This window comes from Scyliorhinus torazame, chromosome 5 (genome assembly GCF_047496885.1).
Source record: "Scyliorhinus torazame isolate Kashiwa2021f chromosome 5, sScyTor2.1, whole genome shotgun sequence".
Classification (NCBI taxonomy): Eukaryota; Metazoa; Chordata; class Chondrichthyes; order Carcharhiniformes; family Scyliorhinidae; genus Scyliorhinus; species Scyliorhinus torazame.
The window spans coordinates 172146661-172166379 of record NC_092711.1 but is presented as its reverse complement, the minus strand read 5'-3'; the positions used below and the strand labels follow the sequence as shown (position 1 = coordinate 172166379).

At 48.9% G+C, this 19719-nt stretch overlaps 1 long non-coding RNA gene across 1 annotated transcript; it reads right to left on the bottom strand.

Moving 5' to 3' along the window:
• Positions 1-5191: 5191 nt before the first annotated feature.
• LOC140420699 (uncharacterized) lies at positions 5192-12035 on the bottom strand. Its single transcript, XR_011946518.1, has 2 exons — positions 11835-12035; positions 5192-6649 (listed from the first exon to the last, which is right to left on the bottom strand). It is a non-coding gene; the product is annotated as an uncharacterized lncRNA (long non-coding RNA).
• Positions 12036-19719: the final 7684 nt, after the last annotated feature.

Sequence of the window (19719 nt, the reverse complement as noted above, 5' to 3'; positions counted from 1 at the left end):
GCCGAACCGTACCAGGGGTGGGCATGGCCAATACCCCAGGGGCATCCTCCACACTGCCGGGGGCAGGGCGGCCAAGAACCTCTGCAGGGAAGGGAGCCCCTCGACCATCCGCGACCCCCTCGCCTTTCTGCCTACTAACACGGCAACTTAGGGTCAAACGTTGTGCCCAACCCCACCATGACCATCGAGGCGTGCACTCTTGCGATGGCTGGGGTCTTCAGCCCCTCGGCCATCGTAACCGCCTCCAGGATGTACGGCAAGGTTATGTTTTTCCTGCGGGCCGAGCAGGCGGTCCACCATGTCCTGAAAAGGGGGCTCATGGTTGGTGGGACACATGTGGTGGTGGACCCGCTGAAGGCCACTGCCGAACGTGTGGTTCTTTCAAACGTCCCGCCCGACCTCCCCACCGAGCTCCTCCTCCCCCATCTCAACCTACTGGGGGAGGTCAGGTCCGGGGTGGCGCCGCTGACACTCGGCCTGAGGGATCTCACCCTCCGCCATTTATACCCCTTCCGGCGTCAGGTTTTTGTCTGCTTGACCCGGGAGGAGGTCACGGAGGGAGGTTTTGTGGTCTCCCACCAAGGGGAGGACCATAAAGTGTTCTGGTCTGCGGATGGCATGCGGTGCCATGCCTGCAGAGGGCTGGGGCACATTTGCTGGAACTGCCCCACCCTAACGGCCGCCACCAACTCCAGGGCGGCTGGCACTGCCCCCATCTCCTCTATCACCTCTTTGTCTGCCCAACAGCCGGCCCCTGACAACACCGCGGCTGCTGGGTGGGGGCAGAGCCAGCCTCAAAAGGCCAAACGGAAGACGGCATGGCGGTCGGACTGGGCCCATCCACAACTTGGACCCATCATGGGTACTGACCCCGTGCCCATCCCAACCAACTTGGAGGCCGCAGCCTCACCTCGGGACACCGCAGCCGCCTCACAACAACCTGAGGTGCATGGAGAGATCACCACACGGGCTCCGGAGGGCGGTGGGGACCCTGTGTACTGCCCTGAGCTGGAGGCTGTTCCAGCCTCACCACAGCCCCGCAGCAAGGTGAGCCTGCCCCCTGCAAGCGCCGCCTGCCTCAGCTGGAGGAGCTGGTGGATCTCGCTACGCCCTCCCCAGGCGAGCGGTGTTGGGTATCGCCTGCATTTACTCCCATCACACTGACGCCCAGCCCCATTAAAAAGGTCAAGGTGGCCTCCAAGGCCACAGAGGGGCCCGTTCTGCCGTCGTCCCCCGAACAGGGAGGCCTGGGGTTGGGCGGAGACGTGACCCGCGAGGGCTCGTTCCGCCTGGTACAGTTTTACTCCCCGGTCACCTCCTTTTGTTCGTCGCCGGGGGCTGGCGGCAGCCACCGGTTTCCTTAGATATTCAGGTCATGGGCGAGCGACGGCGAGGAAGGCTCCCCGCTCACAACACCCAAGCAGAGGATCTGTTCCCGGGAGTCTTCCGGGGTTTCTCCGAGGGCCCGGCATCGAAGGCGGATGCGGGATCGGAGCCGCCGCCATCCACGGACCCTGAATCGTGGGGGGAGCCTGTAAGGAACCCACCTGAGGACGATCCTGGGGGTGGGATGAAATGAAAATAGCTTATTGTCACAAGTAGGCTTCAAATGAAGTTACCATGAAAATCCCTTAGTCGCCACATTCCGGCGCCTGTTCGGGGAGGCTGGTACGGGAATTGAACCATGCTGCTGGCCTGCCTTGGTCTGCTATAAAAGCCAGCTATTTAGCCCTGTGCTAAACCAGCCCCGGATCAACTCAGGCCAAGGGCTAGTTGATGGGCCCGCGGCGCCCGCCACGGGGGCTCGGGTTCAGGCGGTGACCATTCGGAGGAGGAAGGCTGCTCAGTGGCGGGTGAGGAGGAGGATTTAGACGCTCTGCAGCGAGGCAGAGTGTGCCCTCATGCCCGGCACCGAGTCTCCCCTCATCCCCTCCGGGCATTTTTGAAAAGCATCGTGGCCCTGGACAGCTGGGGAAATCTGGGGCTGCTCCTCGAGTCCAAAGCAGAGAGCTGGTATGTCGAGCACCTTCCTGTCTCTTGACCAGGAGAAGGCGTTCGACAGGGTGGGACACGAGTATCTGCTCGGGGCTCTGCAAGCTTTCGGGTTCGGAACGCACTTTGTCGCTCGGATCCGATTATTATACGCTGCCTCGGAGTGTCTGATTAAGGTTAACGGGTCCCTGACGGCGCCCCTTCGCTTTGGGAGAGGAGTGCTTCAGGGCTGACCCTTGTCCGGCCAACTTTATTCTCTCTGCTTGGAGCCTGCAGAGGAGGTTGTCGGGGCTGGTTCTCCGCGAGCCGGACATGGAGCTGGTCCTCTCGGCTTATGCTGATGATGTGCTCCTCACGTTCATTGACCCTGGTGACCTGCGGAGGATGCGAGAGTGCCTGTGTACTCCGCCGCGTCTTCTGCTAGGATCAACTGGGCTAAATGTTCCGGACTCCTGGTCGGTCCATGGCAAATGGACCCCTCCCAGAGGAGTTCAGGCCCTTCAGCTGGAGCCGGACCAACATCCTCTACTTGGGAGCCCATTTTTGCCCGGCAGGGGAAGCCTGGCCAGCAAACTGGCAGGAGTTGGAGATCAAGGTCACCACTCGCATGGGACGCTGGACAGGACTGCCCCGAGTGCTGTCCTACAGGGGCCGCGTTCTCGTCATAAACCAGCTGGGTTGCCTCCATGTTGTGGTACCGGCTGGTCACTTTGACTCCTCCCCCTAACTTTGTCACACACATCCAGAGAGCTCTAATTTGGCTCTTCTGTGACAGTGGATTGCACTGGGTCACTGCGGAGGTCTTGAATCTCCCGATTGCGGAGGGCAGTCAGGCGCTGGTGTGCCTTCACACCCAGGTAGCGACTTTCCGCCTTCAGTCTGCAGCGTTACCTGTACGTTGAGCCTCCTCCATGATGATGTGCCCTGGCGATGTATTCTTCTGCCAGGTGCATGGCCTGAACTACGATGTGCAGCTCCTGTTTGTTGACCAGCAAGGTCTTCGGAGTTCTTTGTTGGCAATGCCTGTCTTGTACCAGGACCTTTTCAAAATCTGGAACATGGTCGCCACGCGCCGCAGCTCTCCCCGTTAGGAGTAGTGGCTGTCATAAGGGAGCCGGTGCTCAGGAATTCGCAACTCCGCCAATATCCATTCCGGTGGCTGGCAGAGCGGAGGGCTGTGGATGCTGGGGTGACCAGTATCGGGGACATGCTGGGTGGTGGGGGAGTGGGCTGGATGACGCCCTACGAGCTTGCCGAGCGCGGAGCAGTGTCCGTCCAGCGCATGGCTAAAGCCATCCAAGGCCTAAAATCAGTCGTGCTTGGCCCCGTGGGCACACTTGGACTCGAGATGTCGCAGTTGTGCGGTGTTTGCACTTCAGCCTCACGCTCCTAATCTACGGACATCCGGTGTGGAGGGGCGCGGGGAAGGAGGAGGACCTCCTTGTGAACCAGCTCCTGGGCCTGTCCAAACTTGCCATCAATAGGTCCAGGCAGCGGACGACTGAGGGGGCTATCCGGCCTGACTGTCTGCCCCTCTTCTGCAGCCTTGTTCGCGGCCGGGTGTCCCTGGAGTGAGAGCATGCGATGTCCACGGGCACACTCGAGGCCTTCCATGCTCGATGGGCACCCCAGGGGTTGACTGCCTTTAGACCCTGATTTCCGCACTTTGATTTGACGGGTTTTGTTAAGTTTTCACACCGTGTATCACGCCAGACTAAGTGGCGGATGCAGGATATACTCCTGCTGCATGTAGATAAACGCAGCAGGTCATCACTCACAAAACTCCAAAAACAAAAAGTAAAATTGTTATAATTATCTCTACTTATCAAATGACAGTCATTAAACCCTATAAAACTACAGGGTCTCAGACAATAATAGTGGAGATGGGGCCCAGAGGATAAACAGCAAAGGATTCACTGATTTTGAGAGTAACAAACACAGTGTCTGTTCCAATAATAAGAGTCGGGCTGCTGTGCGTGAGTGAACACATCATTGGATCCAATGTAACGATAATACAGTGAGATTTTCATTTCATTTAATTCAGTATCTAGAGAACCATAACTAAAGTTTTGTTTTCGTATAATAGTGAGTTAGTCATGGTTTGTTAACAACATAATATAATCCACTTCTGCTGTGTGTTACTCTGTCGCTGTTAGACCATAACCTTTTAAAAAAAACTTTTTAAAAAAATTTGAGTACCCAATTCATTTTTTTCCAATTAAGGGGCAATTTAACGTGGTCAATCGACCTACCCTGCACATCAATGAGAATCTGAGTGAGTAGAGAGATGTTCAGTGAATGAGAGACAGGAGAGCAGGTTCACATACCCGAGGATCACTGAGAATGATCAGAATAAGGAGACCACTCAGAAAACAGCCAATAGGAATCTTCAGCTGAACACATCACTTATTCTTAAAGGGACAGTCGGGGCCCTGACACTGCTCAGCTCCCAGTTAAAGGGGCAGACACAGCTTTGCCGTTTTCTCTAGTATGTTTATGATTGCTAAAGGCTGGTCGGAGTGAGGTTTATTTAAAAGGACAGAATGTGGGAAGCACACATCAACAAAACTGGGAATTCTTGGACACAAACAGCAGCTCCTTCTTTATCTGGGAATGAAACTATTGTCTAATTCTCCCTGCTGTTACCAGGCTCCTGTGATGTCCTCCAGCTGCTATTTTAATGCAAACTTCAACCAATCTGTTTTAAGTAGCTTTCTATTCAATGAAATAATTGCAACTGTCACAGAAACACATTAAAATGTTTGAGATGGATTCCGATGCATTTTCAGCCTGGAAACTGAAACCAGCTGCTTTACATTCAATCAGGAGCATCACAGTTTTACACCAATCTCTGATTTGACACCACATTTCCAGCATTCACCATTGTTCTTCCCAACTCTGAACATAGTTGTAAAGGTGCTTCTGTTCTAGGGGTTTAGGGGTTCTGAGATGTGGAAGAGAGTGATTGGGACACATTTCTTGCACACTTCAGGATTCAGCCACACGGGGACTTTGCTGACAGTGAAGAGAGATGAGAAAGACCAAAGTGTTGTTTGTCCCTCTCAGTGTGACCCTGAAAGACTGTGTCCAGGCTGAAGTTCTGTTCCTGCCATATGATCCTTCCCCAGATTGTCCTTTCTGAGCTCCAGGCAGGTGCTGTTAAACACTCAGAGAGGAAAGACAAAAATCTGCAACAATGTTTCAAATAAAGCTGATTTATTTCACATTTATTCAGAATATTAAACCTCATCAGCAGATTAAGACTGTCAGAGTGAACATTATTCAGTCCTGGACATGATTAACAGCATCAATAAGAGTAGAATCCAAACCTTGTAGTCACTTGTGAACTGGCTGGTGTGTAAGCAGGTGGGATGGCTGAGTAAATCCCTTCCCACAGACATTAGAGGTGTATGGCTGCTCCCCAGTGTGAATTCAATGGTGTTTCAGAAGATAAGATAAATGAGAAAATTCCTTCCTACAGATGGAGCAGGTAAACAGCCTCCCCCCAGTGTGAACTCTCTGGTGTGTCAGCAGGTTGGATGACTGACTGAATCCCTTCCCACATACCGAGCAGGTGAACAGCCTCTCCCCAGTGTGTACTCGCTGGTGATTCAATAGGTTGGATGAACGAGTGAATCCCTTCCCACACACTGAGCAAGTGAATGGCCTCTCCTCACTGTGAACCTGCTGATGTGTCAGAAGGTTGGATTAATTAATGAATCCCTTCCCACAGTCAGAGCAGGTGAATGGCCTCCCCCAGTGTGAATTCTCTGGTGGTTCAGTCGGACGGCTGAATCCTTTCCCACACACCGAGCAGGTGAATGGTCTCTACCCAGTGTGAGCATATTGGTGTATTAGTAAATGCTTTTTGTTTTTAAAGCTGTTCTCACAGTCAGGACAGTTAAAAAGTTTGTTATCAGAGTGAACAAGTTGATGTGTCTATAGGTGGGATGACTGAATGAATCCTTTCCCACACACGGAGCAGGTGAACAGTCTCTCCCCAGTGTGAATACATTGATCTGTCCGCAGATCCATTTTACATTTAAAACTCTTCTCACAGTCAGGACATGTAAATGGTCTCTTATCAGTGTAAACAAGTTGATGAGTCACAATGTGGGATGACCGAGTGAATCCCTTCCCACACACAGGGCAGGTGAATGGCCTCTCCTCAGTGTGAACTCGCTGGTGTGTCAGAAGGTTGTATGAATGGGTGAATTCCTTCCCACACAGAGCAGGTGAACAGCCTCTCTCCAGTGTGACTGTGCCGATGAACTTCCAGATGTGATGGGTAACTGAATCCCTTCCCACAGTCCGCACATTTCCACGGTTTCCCTATGGTGAGTGTGTCTTTATGTCTCTCCCGGTTGAAGCCTTGTCCACACACAAAACATGTGTATAATTTCTCTCTGCAGTGAATTGTGTAATGTTTTTTCAGGCTGTGTTAAAGCTCTTTCCACAGTCAGTGCTCTGGAACACTCTCACTTTGGTGTGTGTGTGTCTCGGTCCTTTTCCAGTCACACTGCTTGAAACAGAACAAACAATTCCCCTTCCAAATTAAAATACCAATGATATTTAGCTCCTGATTAATTGAGTGACTCTGTCAGATCTTGATGCTTGGTTTGAGTTTTCTGTCGGCCAATCTTCCGCTTCTAGTATCCTGTAAAAGGAGTTCATAAAAGCCATCACTGTCAGTCCAGGATAGAAATTCTGAACAGACAATTCTAGTTTCTCTGGAACATTTTTTCCTCTCTTGTTCCCCCAAAGCTGTGAATCCCCGTCCCCCACACTCTCCCTCCTGCCTGGGCTGAAATCCAAACCCATCTCACCATCTGCACCATTTTTTTTTCTCCACTCCCAGTTTTCTCCCTCCCTCTCCTCTGCCTGGGTTCAGTTCTCCAGCTCCTGTCTGTAGACTGACAATAAAACCAATGGGTCTTATAATGGGTCTTATGAGAGTAAACTTGCTCAGAATATAAAAACAGATAGTAAAAGTTTCTACAAATACATAAAACAAAAAAGAGTGGCTAAGGTAAATATTGGTCCTTTAGAGGATGAGAAGGGAGATTTAATAATGGGAGATGAGGAAATGGCTGAGGAACCGAACAGGTTTTTTGGGTCGGTCTTCACAGTGGAAGACACAAATAACATGCCAGTGACTGATGGAAATGAGACTATGACAGGTGAGGACCTTGAGAGGATTGTTATCACCAAGGAGGTAGTGATGGGCAAGCTAATGGGGCTAAAGGTAGATAAGTCTCCTGGACCTGATGGAATGCATCCCAGAGTGCTAAAAGAGATGGCTAGGGAAATTGCAAATGCACTAGTGATAATTTACCAAAATTCACTAGACTCTGGGGTGGTCCCGGCGGATTGGAAATTAGCAAACGTGACACCACTGTTTAAAAAAGGAGGTAGGCAGAAAGCGGGTAATTATAGGCCAGTGAGCTTAACTACGGTAGTAGGGAAGATGCTGGAATCTATCATCAAGGAAGAAATAGCGAGGCATCTGGATGGAAATTGTCCCATTGGACAGACGCAGCATGCGTTCATAAAGGGCAGGTCGTGCCTAACTAATTTAGTGGAATTTTTTGAGGACATTAACAGTGCGGTAGATAACGGGGAGCCAATGGATGTGGTGTATCTGGATTTCCAGAAAGCCTTTGACACGGTGCCACACAAAAGGTTGTTGCATAAGATAAAGATGCATGGCATTAAGGGGAAAGTAGTAGCATGGATAGAGGATTGGTTAATTAATAGAAAGCAAAGAGTGGGGATTAATGGGTGTTTCTCTGGTTGGCAATCAGTAGCTAGTGGTGTCCCTCAGGGATCAGTGTTGGGCCCACAACTGTTCACAATTTACATAGATGATTTGGAGTTGGGGACCAAGGGCAATGTGTCCAAGTTTGCAGACGACACTAAGATAAGTGGTAAAGCAAAAAGTGCAGAGGATACTGGAAGTCTGCAGAGGGATTTGGATAGGCTAAGTGAATGGGCTAGGGTCTGGCAGATGGAATACAATGTTGACAAATGTGAGGTTATCCATTTTGGTAGGAATAACAGCAAAAGGGATTATTATTTAAATGATAAAATATTAAAACATGCTGCTGTGCAGAGAGACCTGGGTGTGCTAGTGCATGAGTCGCAAAAAGTTGGTTTTCAGGTGCAACAGGTGATTAAGAAGGCAAATGGAATTTTGTCCTTCATTGCTAGAGGGATGGAGTTTAAGACTAGGGAGGTTCTGCTGCAATTGTATAAGGTGTTAGTGAGGCCACACCTGGAGTATAGTGTTCAGTTTTGGTCTCCTTACTTGAGAAAGGACGTACTGGCACTGGAGGGTATGCAGAGGAGATTCACTAGGTTAATCCCAGAGCTGAAGGGGTTGGATTACGAGGAGAGGTTGAGTAGACTGGGACTGGACTCGTTGGAATTTAGAAGGATGAGGGGGGATCTTATAGAAACATATAGGATTATGAAGGGAGTAGATAGGATAGATGCGGGCAGGTTGTTTCCACTGGCGGTTGAAAGCAGAACTAGGGGGCATAGCCTCAAAATAAGGGGAAGTAGATTTAGGACTACGTTTAGGAGGAACTTCTTCACCCAAAGGGTTGTGAATCTATGGAATTCCTTGCCCAGTGAAGCAGTAGAGGCTCCTTCATTAAATGTTTTTAAGATAAAGATAAATAGTTTTTTGAAGAATAAAGGGATTAAGGGTTATGGTGTTCGGGCCGGAAAGTGGAGCTGAATCCACAAAAGATCAGCCATGATCTCATTGAATGGTGGAGCAGGCTCGAGGGGCCAGATGGCCGACTACTGCTCCTAGTTCTTATTGGGGGGGTTAGGTTCTCACCATTGTCCCCGCTCGCGGCGGCTCTCATTCCGCCTCTGGGAGCCGCATTCACTCTGACTGAGGCTGCGCTCAGCCCGGAGCAGCACCGCGCATGCTCCACACAGGGTGGGGTCTGGGGGTGGGGGGGGGGGGGGGGGGGGAGTTCCGACGCCTGCTCGATCTGGCCGTTGTGATGGAGATAGGATGTATTCGCCACTGCATCGCATTCTGGGTAGGATTATCCGCCATTATTTCATTACGTTCCTCAGGGTGATGAATTGGTTCCGGCACTTTTGATACAATTCGGTGTTTGTACCAAATGGGGCGGCCGCATTGGCGTTTTTCTCTGATCGGTCCCTGTTAACGGCTATCATCTGTTTTGGGGGCGATATGCAGCAGTGCGCCTGCGCAACCGCCATCTTTCTCGGTGGCCATGTACAGCAGGACGTATGCGCGGGCATCCAGGAACCGGAAGTCAGAAGAGAGAATCTTGTGAATTTCTCTCCTGGACTGAGCGGTATCACAAGTTTGGTCAGGGGGGTGGCAGCAGGCAGGGAGCGAGCGGTTTGGATACCAGTTTGTGGGGGGCAGCTTTTTGAGTTTAGAGGGTTGGTATGAGCTGCCCGGCGGGAATGGGTTCCGGTATGTACAGGTTCGGGATTGTATGAGGAAACAGGTGCCGTCCTTTCCTGATCTGCTGCCCCTGGGGTTGCAGATAAGGTGGTGTCGAAAACAGGGGTTGGCGACGGTAGAGTTTCAGAGATCTATAAAGAGTTAATGGACTGAGAGGGAGCCCCGATAGGCCAAGAGGAAGTGGGAGGAATAGCTGGGAGGGAGATAGAGGCGGGTGTATGGGAAGAGGCTTCGAGGAGCGTGAATGCATCCTCTTCGTGTGCCAGGCTTAGCCTTATTCAATTTAAGGTACTCCATAGGGCGCAGATGACGGTGGCCAAAATGAGCAGGTTTTTTGAGGAGTGGTGGACAGAGATGGGTGATGCGTTGCAGATGGGGGTGAGCTGTGAAACATGTTCACATATTCCGGGCCTGTCCAAAATTGGAGGAATTCTGGCGGAGGTTCGCAGATGTGATGTCTGAGGTGCTGAGGGTGAAGGTTGTCCCGAGTCCAGAAGTGGCAATTTTTGGAGTGTCGGAAGACCCGGGAATTCAGGGGGTGAGTGAGGCCGATGTTTTTGCCTTTGCCTCCCTGGCAGTGCAGAGGTAGATCTTGCTGAAATGGAGGGACCCACGATCGTCTACGCCGAGGGTGTGGGTGAGCGACCTTCCGGAATTCCTTAGGTTGGAAAAAATTAAGTTCGCCTTGAGAGGGTCTGTGGAGGGGTTTGCCTGGAGATGGAAACCGTTTGCCGATTTCTTCAAGGGTAATTAAAATTCACCGGCAAGGGGTGGGGGGGCACTTTGTGGTAAAAAAAATGGAGGCAAGAGCAGCACGGTGGCACAGTGGGTAGCACAGCTGCCTCACGGCACCGAGGTCCCAGGTTCGATCCTGGCTCTGGGTCACTGTCCATGTGGAGTTTGCACATTCTCCCCGTGTTTGCGTGGGTTTCACCCCCACAACCTAAAGATGAGCAGGGTAGGTGGATTGGCCACGCTAAATTGTCCCTAAATTGGGAAATATGAATTGGGTACTCTAAATTTATGAAATTCAACAAAAAAACCGAGGCAGCAAGGGTGGAGGGATGCGGCAGGGAGGGAGGGATGGTGGGGTGTTAGTTATTTATTAGCCGATTTCCTGCTTGTTCTCTTTTTGGTTTTGGTTGTGTTTGATGTCTGTATACGAATTCCTTAATAAAAAACATTGTTTTTTAAAAAAGACTGGAAATAATAAATGTACTTTTTTACAGAACCATAAATTATATATCTAATCATAATGACTACAGTGCAGGAGGCCATTCGGCCCATCGAGTCTGCACCGGCCCTTGGAAAGAGCACCCCACTTAAGTCCACACCTCCATCCCATCCCTGTAACCCAGTAACCCTACCTAACCTTTTTGGACATGAAGGGCAATTTATCATGGCCAATCCACCTAACCTGCACATCTTTGGACTGTGGGAGGAAATCGGAGCACCCGGAGGAAACACAGACAGACACGGGGAGAATGTGCAGACTCCGCACAGACAGTGACCCAAGCCGGGAATTGAACCTGGGACCCTGGAGCTGTGAAGTAACAGTGCTAACCACTGTGCTACCGTGCCACCCTTCTGTACCATATAACAACATTAGACGTATCTCTGTCTGATATTAATTTACTGTCGCCTTACATGTCAGCTGTGTCCTGGGGAAACCAGCCCTTTAATTGTGAATATAAGGAAAGAGACCATATATATAGACAAATTGAACACTGCAGCAGTCAAGGGCATTCCGCCTCTGATCTTCGGGTAAGGCGGCCTTCAGGATGCGCGACAATGCAGAATCGCCGAGCAGAAACTTATAGCCAAGTTCCGCACACATGAGTACGACCTCAACCGGTACCTCGGATTCATGTTGCATTACATTCACTCCACATCTGACCTGGGCTTGCGAAATCCTACCAACTGTCCTGGCTTGAGACAAGTCACACCTCTTTAACCTGTGATTATCCCTGTCTCCAGTTACTCCGTTTGGATCTGTAAAAACGTAATTAGCTGCAAAGACTCGCATTCAAAGTATCGTCTTGCATTTTTTACTTTGTCTATATATATATATAGATATATATATTTCTGGAAACTACCTCTTCATTCACCTGAGGAAGGAGCAGTGCTCAGAAAGCTAGTGGTTCGAAACAAACCTGTTGGACTTTAACCTGGTGTTGTAAGACTTCTTACTGTGCTCACCCCAGTCCAACGCCGGCATCTCCACTTCAATGTTTTTAAGGGAGAGAAAGACCTGGGCCAACCTTTGCAGAGTCTGCACCCTCCCTGGATTCACTTTATTTCCCTTCAGTTGCTGCAAGTGACCAATTGAAGGTCAGAATGAGAAAAGAAATGGAAAGGAGAGAAAACAAAGTGTTTTACTCACAGATGTTGGAGACAGGAGGAAGTTTCAGTCTGTGAAGCTAACTCATTCACACAAAGCCCGCGCTCTGATTGCCTGGAGGACCAGAGTCCTGCCGGTTTGCCAGGATTTTCCATTGGTTATCCGCCGCCTGAAGACAATGGGATCACGTGGCCATGGAAGAAGTTTGACCTCAAGAAGCGCGGACTGTTTGACCAATGGGAATCGCCTTGCTCCGCATATGCGCAACTTTCCCACTCTGGGACCTGCGCCGTCCCGGGCCGCCCACCCGCGCGGCGGATAGAGCGATTTCTCTACCTCGGTGAATTGTGGGGGCCGCGACCGCCATTACCCATCCGGCGCCCAGTTTTCATTCTCCTGGGTCTGGGATGAAACGTGACCTCTCCCTGACATAAAGTGCGTCTGGATGGTCAGTGGATTTGATTGTGACGTCCCTCTTAGCAAAACAGTTTGTTAACATTAAGGATTTAGACACCTGGGTGACAAATTGGGGAGGGCAATAGCTGAGAGTGAAACTGAACGCGAGAATCAGCACCTTCAGGGGAGGAGAATTGAGGAAAAGCAGGAGGAGGATGGTGAAATTAATTTTTTTTCTTTCTTTGAATAATTTACGGGATGTGGACTTTGCTGGCTGGCTTGCATTACCCATCCCTAATTGCCCTTGAGAATCATAGAATCAGATAAATTACAGTGCAGAAAGAGGCCATTCAGCTCATTGAGTCTGCACCGGCCCTCAGAAAGAGCACCCTACCTATGCCCTACCCCTCCCCGTTATCCCCTTTATCCCTGTAACCCAACCTATCCTTTTTGGACACTAAGGGCAATTTAGAATGACCAATCCACCTAACTTCACATCTTTGAACTGTGGGAGGAAACCGGAGTATCCGGAGGAAACCCACGCACACACGGGGAGAACATGCAGACTCCACACAGACAGTGACTCAAGCTGGGAATTGAACCTGGGATCCTGGAGCTGTGAAGCAACAGTGCTAACCACTGTGCTACCGTGGTACCCCTAGAGAAGGTGGTGATGAGTTGCTTTCTTGAACAGCTGCAGCCCATGTCATTTTGGTACACCCACAGTGCTATTAGAGAGGGAGTTCCATGATTTTGACCCAGGAACAGTGAAGGAACGACGATATATTTCCAAGTCAGGATGGTGAGTGACTTGGAGGGGAACCCCAGATGGTGGTATTTCCATGTATTTGCTGCCCTTGTCTTTCTAAATTTTGGTGACCATGTGTTTGGAAGGTGCTGCCTAAGGAGCCTCAATAAGGTCCTGCAGCGTATCTTGTAGATGGTACACATGGCTGCTACTATACATCAGTGGTGGACGGAGTGAATGTTTGTGGAAAGGGTGTCAATCAAGCGGGCTGTTTTATCCTGGATGGTGTCCAGTCTCTTGAGTTTTGTTGGAGCTGCATTCATCAAGGCAAGTGGGGAATATTCCATCATACTCCTGACTTGTGCCCTGTAGATAGTGGACAGGCTTTGGGGAGTCAGGGGGTGAATTACTCACCACAGGATTCCGAGCCTCTGACCTGTTCTTGTAGCCACGGAATTTATATGGTGGGTCCAGTTCAGTTTCTGGTCAATGGTAACCCCTAGGATGTTGATACATAGAAACAAACATAGAAAATAGGAGCAGGCAGAGACCATCCAGCCCTTTGAGCCTGCTCCGTCATTCATTAAGATCATGGCTGATCATCAAGTTCAATACCCTGATTCTGCTTTCCTCCATATCCCTTGATCCCTTTAGCCCCAAGAGTTATATCAAATTCCTTCTGAAATTACACTATGTTTTGACCTCAACTACTTTCTGTGGTCATGCATTTCACAGATTTACCACTCTCTGGGTGAAGAAATTTCTCCTTATCTCAGTCCAACAAGGTTTACCTCTTACACTCAAACTATGACTCTAAGTTCTGGACTCACCCACCATCGGGAACATTCTTTCTGAATCTACCTTGTCTAATTTTGTTAGAATTTTATAAGTTTCTATGAGATCCCCTCTCTCTCTTCTACACTGCAATGAATATAATGGTAACCAACTTAACCTCTCCTCATATGACAGCCCTGCCATCCCAGGAATCAGCCTTGTAAACCTTTGCTGCACTCCCTCCAGAGAAAGAACATCCTTCCTCAGATAAGGATACCAAAACTGCACACAATATCCCAGGTGTGGTCTCACCAATGACTTATACAATTGCAGTAAAACATCTCTATTCCGATACTCAAATCCTCTCGCTATAAAGGCCAACAGACTATTTACCTTCTTTACTGCCTGCTTAACCTGTGCATTTACTTTCAGTGACTGATGAACGAGGACGCCGAGTATCCACCTCTCATAATCTGCATCTATTCAAATAATAACCTGCCTTCCTATTTCTGCGACCAAATTAGATAACCTTACATTTATCCACATTATACTGCCTCTGCCATGCATATGCCTACTCACTCAGCCTGTCCAAATCCCACTGAAGCATCTCTGTGAAGAATTGGGGTCCTAGCATTGATTCCTATGGTACCCCACTAGTCACTGCCTGCCAATTAGAACTTTCTGCTTCCTGTTTGCTAACCAGCTTTCTACCCATCTCAAGACACTACCCATAATCCCATGTGCTTTAACTTTACATAGTAATCTGCTCTAATAATAATCGCTTACTGTCACAAGGAGGCTTCAATGAAGTTACTGTGAAAAGCCCCTAGTCACCACATTCCAGCATCTGTTCAGGGAGACCTTGTCGAAATCCTTCTGAAAGTCTTAATAAACCATATCCAATGGTTCTGCCTGGTCAATTTTACTAGTTAAATCTTCAAAGAATTCTAGTAGATATGTCAAGCATGATTTTTGTTTGTAAATTCATGCTGTCTTTGTCTGATTGCACCACTGCTTTCCAAATGCTGTGCTATGAAATGCTTGATAATGGACTCATAGAATTTACAGTGCAAAAGGAGGCCACTCAGCCCATCGAGTCTGCAATGGCCCCTGGAAAGAGCACCCCACGCCTCCACCCCATCCCCGTAACCCAGCAACCCAACCTTTTTGGACACTAAGGGCAATTTAACATGGCCAATCCATCTAACCTGCACATCTTTTGATTGTGGGAGGAAACCGGAGAACCTGGAGGAAACCCACGCAGATACGGGGAGAACGTGCAGACTCCGTACAGACAGTGATCCAAGCCGGGAATTGAACCTGGGACCCTAGAGCTGTGAAGCAACTGTGTTAACCACTGTGCTACTGGGCTCCAGCAACTTCCGTCCTATCAAGGTTAGGTTCACTGGTCTATAGTTCCCTGTTTTCTCTCCCTCTCCCTTTTTGAATACTGGGGTTATATTAACTACCCTCCAATATGTAGGAACCATTCCAGGTCCAAAGAATTTTGGAAAATGACCACCAACAGATCTACTATTTCTCTGAGCACTCCCTTAAGTATTCAGGGTTGAAGATTATCAGGCCCTGGAGATTTGAAACTTTCAATCCCATTATTGGCCGATTCTGTGATGGTAGTGCCATTGAATGTCAAAGGGGAATAGTTTGATTCACTCTTATTGGAGATGGTCATTGCCTGGCACTTGTATGGTGTAAATGTTACTTGTCACTTGTCAGCCCACGTCTGGATATTGTCCAGGTCTTAGTGCATTTGAATGTGTACTACTTCAGTGTCTGAGGAGTCACAAATGGTGCTGAACATTGTGCAGTCATCCGCAAACATCCCCACTTCTGACCTTATGATGGAAGGAAGGTAATTGATGAAGCAGCTGGAGATAGTCGTGCCGAGGGCACTACAGACTGACATCTGTGATGCTGGAAACCTCCAGAATAGATCGAGATGGATCATCTACTCGCACGTTTGGCTGACGATTGTTACAAACGTCTTTTGCACAGATGTTCTGGGCTCATCCATCATTGAGAATGGGGATATTTGTGGAGCCTCCTCCTCCAGTGAGTTGTTTAATTGTCCATCTCCATTCACAGTTGGAATTGGCAGGACTGAAGAGCTTAGAACTGATGTATTCATTGTGGAATTGCTTAGCTCTGTCTATTACTTGCTGCTTATGCTGTTTGGCTTCTAGGTTGACGCCTCATTTTTAGGTATGCCTGGTGTTGCGCCTGGCTTGCCCTCCTGTACTCTTCATTGAACCAGGGTTTATCCCCTGGCTTGCTGGTAATGGTAGAGTGGGGGATGTGCCGGGCCATGAGGCTGCAGATTATGCTTGAGTACAATTCTGCTGCTGATGGTCCACAGCGTCTCATGGATGCCCAGTCTTGGGTTATTAGATTTGTTCAAAGCCTATCCCATTTAGCACAGTGGTAGTGCCACACAACCTGTAAAGTCAATCTGTAAAGAGGACTTTGTCTCCACAAGGACTGTGCAGTGATCACTATTACCGAGACTGTCATGGACAGAGCATCTGCAGGTTGGTGATAATGAGGTCTGGTAATTTTTTGCCTCACCACCTATCACAGACCCAGTCTAGCAGTTATGTCCTTTCGGACCCGGCCAGCTTGGTCAGTAATGATACTACTGAGCCACTCTTGGTGATGGACATTGAAGTCCCCCACCCAGAGTCCGTTCTGTGCCCTTGATGGTGTTTAACATAGAGAAGTACTCATTCATCAGCTGAGGCTGGACAGCATGTGGAAATCAGCAGGAGGATTTCTTGCCCATGTTTACCTGAAGACATGAGACTTCATGGGGTCCAGAGTGAATGGACCCCAGGACAACTCCCTCCCTCCCGACTGTGTACCACTGTGCCACCACCTCTGCTGATATGTCCTGTCCCACTAGCAGGATAGAGGACATCCAGTGCACTGAATGTGGAAAGAGCTTTAATCAGTTATACAGCTTGAAGAAAACATAAAGAATTGGTGCAGGGAAAGACCCAACAAAGGGCCACCTGGACTCGAAACGTCAGCTCTTTTCTCTCCTTCCAGATGCTGCCAGACCTGCTGAGTTTTTCCAGCATTTTCTCTTTTGGATTCAAGACCCAACACGTGTTATGTGTGTGGACAAATGATTAAATGTTGAGAGACACAAGGGCACTTGCACCATGGAGAAACAATGGAAATGTGGGGACTGTGGGAAGGGATTCATATCCCCATCGAAGCTGGAAATTCATCAACACAGTCACACTGGGGCGAGGCCATTCACCTGCTCTGTGTGTGGGAACGGATTCCCACTTACAGAGACACAAATGAGCTCACACTGGGGACAAACCGTTCATGTTCTCTCACTGTGGGAAGAGATTCAAACATTCATCCACCCTTCTGACACATTAGCGAGTTCACACTGGGGAGAGACCGTTCACCGGCAAAAAGTGTGGGAAGGGATTCAGTGAGTCATTCAATTTTCTGACACACCAATGAGTTCACACCGGGGAGTGGCCTTTGACCTGCACTGTGTGTGGGAAGCAATTCACTCGTTCTTCTAACCTGTGAATACACCAAGTCACTGACACCAATGAGAGTCCCTTTAAATGCTCTGCCTGTGGGAGTGGCTTCAAAGGTTCTCAAGAACTGATGTCCCACCAGTGCACTCACACTGAGGAGAGACCGTTCAGCTGCTCTGACCTTGGGAAGAGGTTTAGAAGGTCATTCAACATGTTGGAACACCAGCGGGTTCACACAGGGACAGGCCATTCACCTGCTCTGAGTGTGAGAAAGGATTTATTCAGTTATCCAAACTGCAGATGCACCAATGAACCCACATCGGGCAGAGGCCATTCACCTGCTCTGATTGTGGGAATGGATTCTGTGATTCATCCACCCTGAAGACACACCAGCAGAGAGAGGTTGTTCATCTGATCTATTTGTGGAAAAGGATTCACTCTGCTATGCATCCTGTTGAGACAGAAGAGTGTTCAGAAGTGATGACAGGGATTGGATTCTGCTGTTTTTGCTGCTGTTAATCACACCCAGGACTGAACCATGTTCATTCTGACACTTGGTGAGGTGGGATGGTTAGAGGGTTTCTTTCTGCTGCACTGGCCGTTCTCACGACCTTGCTGACAGTGGGCTGATGCTCTTTGAGTCTGGGAGAGTACATCTCCTTTGAAATGATCCACAAAAGGTCGCTTCCCATAACCGAGTGAATCCCTTCCCGCAGTCAGTCAGGTGAACGGTCTCTCCAATGACACTCTCTCATTGGAGTGTCAGCTGCTGGATAATTGAGTGAATCCGATCCCTAGTATGAACTCGCTGATGAATCAGAAAGCTATACGAATCACGGAATCCTTTTCTGCAAGCAGAGCAGGTGAACACCACATCCTGGTGAACACTTTCTCCCCAGTGTGAACACACTGGTCTATCATCTGGCTGAATGACTTAGTGAATCCCTGTCCACATGCAGATCATTTGAAAGGCCTCTCCCGAGTGTGAATTTACTGCTGTGTCTGCAGGGTGGATAAATTACTGAATCCTTTCCCACATTCAGAGCAGGTGAATGGCTTCTCCCCGGTTTGAGCTCTTTGATGTGGCAGCAGGTGGGATGACTGAGTGAATCCCTTCCCACACACAGAGCAGGTGAGTGGCCTCTCCCCAGTGTGACGACATTGATGAGTTTCAGCACAGATGGGGATCTGAATCCTTTCCCACAGTGCCCACATTTTCAGGGTTTCTCCACGGTGCAGGCGTCCTTGAGACTCTCCAGGTTTCATAATCAGTTGAAGCATCGTCCACAGCAAAAATATGCAGGATTTCTCTCCACTCTGAATAGTGCGATGTTTTTTCAGGCTGTGTAATTGGTTAACATCAGGGCGGCATGGTGGTGCAGTGGTTGGCACTGCTGCCTAGGGTGCTGAGGACCCGGGTTCGCTCCCGGCCCCCTGTCTGTGTGGAGTTACACATTGTCCCCATGTCTGCGTGGGTCTCACCCCCACAACCCAAAGATGTGCAGGTTAGGTGGATCGGTCGCACTAAATTGCCCCTTAATTGGACAAAATCATTGGGTATTCTAAATTTATAAAACAAAGTAATTGGTTGACGCTTTTTCCAGTCAGTTCCTTGGAACACAATTACCCAGGTGTCTGTGTGTCTTGGTGCTTTAAAATCTCTTGAGACAGACAAACATTTCTACATCTAGATTCAAAGTCCGAACATATTCAGGTCCCAAGGAATCGAGTGACTCTGTCAGACCCAGATGCAACATTTACTTTCAGATTTCTGTCTGTAAATCCTCACTTTCTAATGTACTGGAAAAGGAGATTATAAATATCATCACTGTCAAATAAAACAGAAATTCAGAAGACAAGTCTAGTTTCTATGGAATATTTTTCTTCCCTTGTTCCCCATAAGCTGTAAATCTCAATCCCACATACTCCCTCCATTCTCACTCTGCTGTATCTAATATTAACCCATGATTAGACATATGGGGCAGTGGGGGAGAACTTTATTTCAGCAGTGAGTGCTGATGACTTGGAACTCATTACCTAGTGGTGCAAGTTGAGACGATAAGATTATTTGAAACTGAACGTAGAAGGGCACGTGAAGGATATAAACTTGCAGAGGTATGGTGATATCGAGAGGAAATGTGACAGCCTGAATTGTTCTGCAGAGAGTCGGCATGGACTCAAGTGACTGAATGGACTCCTTCTGTGCTGTAATAAAATAGAGAACTTATTCACAGAACTATATCAGAAGACAAGAAATAATAATAAATGGCTTAATCACTTTAATGTGAACAGTATGAAAGAGACCATTCTTTTAGCCAGACAAATAAATGTGTCAAGCTGAGGGACCAAAGGATGTCAATGTCTTTGAGAGAGAGAGAGAGAGACCTGGGCCAAGATTTTCAGAGTCTGCACCCTCCTTGGATTCGCTTCCTTTCCCTTCAGTTGCTGCAAGTCACCAATGTCCCCCCAGAATGAGAAAGGAAATGGAAAG